We start from the raw sequence: 9,066 nt of genomic DNA on the forward strand, positions 1-9,066 counted from the left end.
ATGGATGAAAGACCTAAATGTGAGACAGGAATCCATCAAAATCCTAGAGGAGAACATAGGCAGCAACCTCTGTGACCTCAGCCACAGCAACTTCTTGCTAGACATGTCTCCAAGGGCAAGGGAAACAAAAGCAAAAATGAACTATTGAGACTTCATCGAGATAAAAATCTTCTGCATAGCAAGGGAAACAGTCAACAAAACTAAACGGCAGTTTACGGAATGGAAGAAGATACTTGCAAATTACAAATCGGGTAAAAGGGCTAGTATCTAAGGTCTATAAAGAACTTCTCAAACTCAACAACCAAAGAACAAATAATCCAGTCAGGAAATCGGCAGAAGATATGAACAGATATTTCTCCAAAGAAGACATCCAAATGACCAACAGACACATGAAAAAATGCTCCACATCACTTGGCATCAGGGAAATACAAATCAGAACCACAATGAGATACCACCTCACACCAGTCAGAATGGCTAAAATTAACAAGTCAGGAAACAACAAATGTTGGCGAGGATGTGGAGAAAGAGGAACTCTTTTACACTGTTGGTGGGAATGCAAGCTGGTACAGCCACTCTGGAAAACAGTATGGAGGTTCCTCAAGAAGTTAAAAATAGAGCTACCCTATGACCCAGCAATTGTACTACTAGGTATTTACCTCAAAGATACAAATTTAGTGATCCAAAGGGGCACCTGAATCCCAGTGTTTTTAGCAGCAATGTCCACAAACCAAACTGTGGAAAGAGCTGAGATGTCCATCGACAGATGAATGGATAAAGATTTGGTATGTATATTCTATGGAATATTAGTCAGCCATCAGAAGGGATGAATACTTACCATTTACACTGATGTGGATGGAACTGGAGGGTATTATGCTGAGTGAAATAAGTCAACCAGAGAAAGACAATTATCATATGGTTTCACTCATATGTGGAATATAAGAAACAGGGCAGAGGATCATAAGGGAAGGAAGGGAAAACTGAATGGGAGGTAATCAGAGAGGGCAACAAATCGTAAGAGACTTTAACTCTAGGCAACAAACTGAGGATTGCTGCAGGGGAGGTGGGGAGGGAAGGGTAATTTGATGATAAGCATTAAGGAGGGCACATGATGTGATGAGCACTGGGTATTATATGCAACTGAAGAATTAATGAACTCTACATCTGAAACTAATGATGTTGGCTATTTGAATTTAAATTAAAAAAATGGTAAATTAAAAAAAAAAAAGAGTAACCACCCCTGGAGAGTGGCCGTTTCTGATACAATGCTAGCTAGCCTCTCTGAACTATGCACTCCTGAAAGAATGTTGCTGAATATACTGAGAATTAAAGTTTGAGCTAATCTGCACTTATATCCCAATAATGATCCTGTAGTATTTTAAGGAAAATAACAGTCACTGTATAGACTCTCATCCACCAGAAATAACTACTGTTAGAATATGTACTTCTTTGATAAATGTTTTAATATTTCTGCATAAAACTAATTTAGTTTACTGAATTATAAAACAAACACCTGTGTAAAGAACAAATACCAATGTATAAAAAAACAAGCACCAGGATAAATCATCATGAAAACCAACAAACATTGCTGGAACCTTCCTGAATGGTTTCATCTAATCTAATCCTCATCTTTCTCCCACAGGTACATATCCTATCCAAGAACAGCAAGGAGTTCATGCCTCCTTGCTTTTCACTGTAGTTTTACTACCTAATTATGAGTCCTTAAACAATGTAGTTTTATTTTGCCTTAAATTTTTAATAGTCTAAAAAAAGAGGCTTTTAAAAAAGTGGTCTGTGAGAGGAGTTTAAATGAGTTATTTTCTTCTGCCACATGAAACTCACCCCACAAATCAGCTTATCCTGTGTATGGCCCCATAAATCAGAATTGGATCCCTTCTGTGTTAAGTTAGCTGATCATTCATTTATACCATATAATTCCAAAGGAAGGGTTCCATATTTGCTGGCCATTAATCAGTGCTTTTGTATGGAACGTCCCGACTTCCAGTATATGGGCTTTCTCAGAATGTGTTTGCTTATCCACCTGGCAAGCTCTTCAGTCTTTGGCACTTATAGTGGGTCTTTAGCCACCGTTGTGTTTCCTTCTAAACCTGAGTCCTCTTATTGTGCTATTTTCTTAATGGATGTTGATGGCGATTTAGTTTGTAGAAGGTGACTTTTGATAGAAAATAGGTAATAGTTTTAGGTGAGAAGGAGCAATAGTCCTCAGTGATTGTAACAAATGTACCAATGTGCTTCAAATTGTTGATAGTAGTGGAGGCTGTGTGTATGTAGGGGAAGGGAGTATATGGTATTTTCTGTACTTTCTTCTCAGTTTTGTGGTGAGCAGTAAATAAAGTCTATTAAAAAAAAGTCCTTTTGAGGATCCAGATGAACATTCAGGTTTGGGAGCCCGTGAGCTCGCTAGTTCCCCATCCAGAACAGAAACACCTGCAGCTGTGAGGCTCCTCTCCGAGCCCTTGCTTCCTTCCCGCGCTGCTCCGGGAAGCTCTTAAAGCCAGTTCCACTGTTGTATGGCACCAGGATTTGAACGTTCTTCCTCATATGGAACTGACGTCAGCATCACTGTTACTTCCAATCATTGTGTGTAATTCCTCCCACTGGAGCTACGTAGACTAAATCTAATGTTTCCCACATGAGGCCCTTCATGTATTTGAAGGCAGCACTCACATTCCTCCTGGCCCTACCCCATCTCATGTCTTCTCGTTTCAAGGCTAAGGATGCCTGAACTCTGAATAGTTTTTCCTCTGGTATCATTTCCAGGCAATTCCCACTCTTGGTTAGTTGCTTTCCTAGGAATTTCCATTTTGAAAACATTAACAATGCGTCTGGCCACAGGTAGCAAGTGATCAGAATGGAGCCCCTGGGTGTGCCTGTCATGAACCCTTAACCCTTTGGGGAGGGTCAGGGTCCTGGGAGAAGGGACGAAATGACATGAGGCTTAAGCAGCAGCTATTTACCAACTGTTACTATAGCATTTCAGTATTTTGGCAGTCAATCTGGCCATCCTGGTGCACACTTGCCGAATACCAGCCTCATCAACTTCCCTCTTAAAACTCCATTTTGGACCATGATGCAGTAGAGGTGGTCTGAGGCACAGAGTTGAGAGTGGGACTGTGTCAGCTTGCAGACATCTGTACCGCCTAGTAGGCTGTGTGTCTCGGGGTAAAACAAATCTAGGAAGTATTTTCAACCGAGGAGCCATGAAACCATTTTTATTGTACCTACTCACTGCAATTTTGCATTTGATTTCTGAACCTGAATGCAGGTTCATTTATCATGAGATTTACAGTTTATTTTTTCCTGCCTTTTTGGATGGTTGGGTGGGTCAGGCAGCATGTGGTCCTGTCTCATGACTTTGTCCTATCTGGAGCTGATGGCTTTTGATACCGTTATGGATAATAAGGTTGCAGGAGATAAGGCTGAAGAGAGAATCCAGCCACACACCGCTAGAGACCTCTGTGTAGCAGGCGTTCAGTCCATTCATTCTGACTGGTTGTACTCAGAAATCACTGGGAGAATTTTAAAAAAATAGAGATACCAGACATTACCCCAGACCTCTTGAAATATCTTCAAGATACAAAAGTATCAATTTTTACAAAGCTTCCCAGGTAATTGTGATTCATGGTCGGGTTTAGGGACCCTGCCACTTTAATGTATGCTCTCTAGGTATTATTTTCAAACTTTATGAATGCACTTAATGGATGGGTATTTAGTCCTTTTCACTAAATTTTGTCAAACCTAATACCTTTAAAAATCATCATTATGCACTACTTCAAAAATAATATTACTATTAATATCTTTTCTAACTTGGAGCCTTCACTTTCCCGTGAGAAAAATATTTCTCATGATAAAATGGAAGCAGTTAGGTGACTTGTTCATTTCAACATGTTCTAGAATTTCCCCCCCTCTTCAAGTTCTCTGTTCAACCAATTTATTTTATTTTGGGATATTCTGAATTCCCAGCTTCCTTCTTTGAAAAATTCACCAACATAATCCCCCCAAAGTTGCCTTCATCATACATTGTCTTTCACTGCTCTAACTGAATGGAGTGATTTTGTTTATCTCATGTAGTTAGCAGACACTTAGAGCTTACCTATGACAGACACTCTTCTAACACTCTTCTATTTGCACATATTAATTTATTTAATTCTTATAACAACTTATGAGGTGATATTATTGCCTTTATTTCTCAGGAGACTAAAGCTAAAGAGGTGAAGTAATTTGCTGAAGGTCGTACATCTGGAGAGAATGGATCTGGTTCCAGATTTCATGCCCTTGTTAGCAAATATAAAAATGATAGTAATAAATCTAGCGTGGTTTTTAATATGATGCTGTTTTTGGTGGTGGTAGTGGGGAGTTTGAAAGAAGTGGGATAGATGTCACATAAATGAGCCCAAACCAGAAGTGGCATTGGTTACCATCTGGACCGTTCCTTTTTCATTTACATAAATTTATAGGTTCTAGGCATTGAATTCCACAGTAGAAAATTCTCTATTTTCATAAATGCCCTGGCTCTGTGTTTAAAATGTGTTTTGGAATGAATAAGGGGAATGCAAATATATAAATTTTAATCTTTATGTCTCCAATATAATGAAAAAAACAACTGACAAGGAACAATGTGGGCTTTCAATAGGGAGCCTCTCACCATGCCCCTAACTATCTGTTTTCTAGCAGACTTCGGTTCACTTCTTTATGTCCCTGTGCCTTGGCCTTTCATTCATTCTTTTGTTCACCCAACAAATATTTTTTGGTAACTAGTCATATGCCAGGCCCTGGGGGGATAGTGACTGGAAAAATCTGGGTTCCTGCCCTCATGGAGCTTAGATAATCAAACAATCAAAATGTCATGCACAACTCTACTGTGTATAATTTGTTCCATCCTAGCAATTTTCCCAGTGAATTATTAACATTGAGTTAATAGCCTGTCCCTGTTCTAATTCTAATAGATTTGAGGGAAAGTCCCAGGTTTCTTCTGTGTGCTCTAATTCTGACATCCACTTAGTGCTTAACTGTATGTTAAATCAATGTGTGGATTCACATTTTTCTAAATATGAATCTGAAATGACTGGCCTATAGTGATTCCAATTTTGTCTTTATATTTCAGAAGGTGGAAAGATACTGTTAATTTCAGGAGCAATTCAGGAGCATTTTAGGGGCTTAGTTAATGAAGGAGATGATTTGGCTGATGTCTTTGGTGAACCGCAATTAGAAATTTCACTATTTACTTAACAGGAAGAATATGGAAGATAGATGAAATTTCTTTTTTTGTTTTTTAAAGATTTATTTATTTATGTCAGAGAGAGAGAGAGCACAAGTGGGAAGAGGGTCAGAGGGAAGAGGATCTCAGGCTGACTCCCCACTGAGCATGGAGCCCAACATGGGGCTCGACCTCACAACCCTGAGATCATGACTTGAACCAAAACCAAGAGTTGGATGCTTAACCCACTGAGCCCCCGAGGCACCCCCGGAAGATAGATGAAATTTCTTAATAATCAGAGAGTCACTGAAGTTTTTGAGCTCACAGAGATATTAAAGATCACCTGACTTAACCTCCACGTATTGTCAAAGAGGAACTTGAGGACCAGAGGGGCTTGTTAACCGAGGGCCCCAGCTAGAAACTGGGCTCTGCACAGTCCTCTTTAAAACAAAACAAAAAGAAAAGCTGTAGTGCTTGGGTTTTCATTTTAAAAAAGAAGAGTATGTGAGTTTATTTTCCCATCCCAGTTTACTGAAATTTTAGAATTTTATTTATCTATTGATTAATTGACTGAAATGGCCCCATATTCTTATTTAATGACAAAAGCAGATCTTGCTAGAACACACATTATTCATGAAGATTATAATTATCTTGTCCATTTTAGTCTTTCTTCTTGAAACGCTAGTCCAGAAGCTTATAAAGTTATGGAGATTGTGGTCAATAGGGAGGTTGCTGGATTCAAACGCAGCTTGCACAGGGAGATTAAATAGGCAGGTTTAGATCTGCTTAAAGGAACAGCAAAACAGCCAACTGACCAAATTTCCCTAGAAAATACACTGAGTGGCACTGTATATATGCAAATTCCAAAATACATTCTAGTCAATGGAAAAGTGAAACTAAACCGTTCTCTGTTTTATTTTCTCTAATCTGTATAGTTTCTATCTTTTCTGGAAATCCAGATGGGATTGATTCTTAGAACCCTGCGTTAATTGATTTCTACACTTTAAATTATCTGGAGGATGGTGAAATTACTGAGTCCTGGGTTTCTTTTTTTCCAGTTTCCATCCTTTCCAAATTCATTGATTCATTGATGGATTGATTCATTCTTTATCCAAGAATATTTTGAGTGTATGTGTGCCTCTGTATTATGCCTGATTAGAATACAAATGTGAGAATGAACATTGACAAGACTTACAGTTTGTTTGGCTCAGTAGCACCAAGAAATGTCAAGGTGTAGCTCTGTCATTTGTTAGACTCTCTGATGTCATCCAAAAGCCTCTGAAACACTCAACTTTTCTTTAAAAACTTAATACAGAAATATCATCTAGTGACTTATATAAACATTTTGGAAACAATTCTCTTTTCATTCTATATAGTTTTTAAAGATTTATTTATTTGAGAGAGAGAGAGAGAATGGGGGGAAGGGGCAGTCAGAGGGAGAGGGAGAGAGAAAATCTCCAGCAGATGCCCCACTGAGCATGGACCCTGAGATCATGACCTGAGCTGAAACTAAGAGTTGGACGCTTAACCAACTGAGCCATCCAGGTGCCCCTGTATTTCATTTTATGTTGTTTGAGATAATGTTTATAAATCTTCCAAAGACTACTATGTTCTTAATATATGTCTTTCAAGTTTCATACTTTAATTCTAGTTTTTGGATATTAGGTGATGAGGTGTATATTCATCGAATTCAGGGTTTTATAAACTAGAACAGTGGTTCTCAAATGTGATCTGAGGATCCCGGGCATGTGCAGGATGGTGGTTGATAGTTCAGAATTATCACAAGGGAGTTGCAATTTCGTGTGTGCCCAAACATTTGTCTCTGGTAGGATAAATGTATAATGTCACACATAAATACACATGTACCAAAAATACATAGATAGTGCTGAGGTGAATAAAGTGCAAGTTAATTAAAAAATGATTCAATTTGTGAACACTTTATGTCATAATGTATTTTCCCAGTCAATAATTATTGAGTGTTTAAATACTCTCACATGTGTTCTCAAACCATTTTGATATTAAATAAGGTTTTCATACTCAGAAAGACCTAGAAGCCACTAACGTAAAACATGTCCCTTAATGAGCTTTGTTTCTTCTTGGTGAAAAGTTCAAATCTACTGCCCTCTGCTTCAACACTTTGGTTTCAGTTTTTCTAATACTGTTATGTCTTTCCTTAGGCGAGGTCATAGATGTTTCACACAAATTTCTTGTCATACAGAGGTGAGATAATTATTGTTTTGTTTATGCCACATTTTCTGCTTATACTAGATATTTTCTGAGTCCTCCTTGCCGCAGCTGCTCACTGGTCCTGTATTCTAAGAAAGTCAAGTCTTGATTCCTTCCAGGGATTGACTTTGTGGTTTGAGGCTTGGGGATGATGTCGTGTGATGTTACCTGGACTGGCTGTAGAGTCCTCAGCCTTCCGCTCCTGTGCCGGATTCCCCTTGCCACCCCTGCCCAGGAATAGCAAACCGTCACCCACATCCGCTCATCCCTTTTCTCTTTTTTTTTTCCGGATCAGCCTCTCCTTGTATTGACTCTTTCTCGCATGAACATCCTTCAGCTCCCCCATCATAGAAAATAAACCTTCTCTGTAGCCCGATATCAGACCCCACTGCTGCTCTTTTCACTGTCCCACCTGCGCTTCTCGAGGTAGTGTTCCCCTTCCTCAACACACTGCTTCCCTCCCGTTCATTCCTTAGCTTGTGACCATTGGTGTGGCTTCTGCCTTCACCTTTTCCCGGAAACTGTGCCAGCTTAGGTCAAAATCGAATCCCCCTATTTCAAAACCTAGCAGGCACCGCCATGCCCAGTGTGGAGCCCAATGCAGGGCTCGAACTCATGACCGTAAGATCAAGACCGAAGCCGAGATCAAGAGTCAGACACTTAACCGATTGAGCCACCCAGGCGCCCCTTTCCCACATTTTAGAATGCTCTTGCTCTGAACTTTACCTTGGCTGACTGCCATGAATCCTTGGATGGGGTGATCCAATTCACCCCATCCCTCCCACCCACCACCACTTTGGCTGACTGCCATGAATCCTTGAAGGTTTAGTGTTAGTGGCACTAATCTGGGAGGCCATACCCAGTCTTCCTCTCAGTTCCAGACTATTAGGGGCTCCCAGAGCACCCTTTATTTATCTTTATAATAGCGTGTACCACATTCTATTAAAACTGTTCATGTTAATTTCTACTTTGAGTTAAGTATCTGTGTCCATCCTATATAAATTAGAAAATCTGGTGAACATGAAGGAGTCTCCTATAACCTCATAACCCAGGGAGAACCACTGCTTGTATTTTGGGTTTTCTCTCTCCAAGCTACACATGTACACACATGTTGACATAGCCTGATTTTTTTTTTTAAACATAATCATGTATCTTGAATATTGTTCCATAATCTGCCTCATCATTTTTAAGGCTTCAGAGTATCTACTTTGGATGTATCCTAGTTTATTTCAACTGTTCTCTTTTCGGGATGCCTGGGTGGCTCAGTCGGTTAAGCGTCTACCTTTGGCTCAGGCCTGGGATCAAGTTCTGCATCAGGCTCGCTGCTCAGCGGGCAGCCTGCTTGTCCATCTGCCTGCCCCTCCCCCTGCTTGTGCACTCTCTCGCTCTTGCTCTCATTCTCTCTCTGTCAAATAAATAAATAAAATCTTTAAACAAACAAACTGTTCTCTTTTCATGGGAATTTAGATTACTCCCTCTTTCTCACTGTTGTTTAACCTCCTGCCTTGTACAGACATCTTTGTAACTTATCCCCTTACAAATTAAGGGTACATTTCTGCGGGGGAGGGGGAGAGTTGTTAGGGCAGAGGGTATTTACAGTTTTAGGACTTTCATATATTTAGCCA

Source organism: Callorhinus ursinus, unplaced genomic scaffold (genome assembly GCF_003265705.2).
Source record: "Callorhinus ursinus isolate GAN/ISIS: 27379988/994484 unplaced genomic scaffold, GSC_fseal_2.0 scaffold3, whole genome shotgun sequence".
NCBI lineage: Eukaryota > Metazoa > Chordata > Mammalia > Carnivora > Otariidae > Callorhinus > Callorhinus ursinus.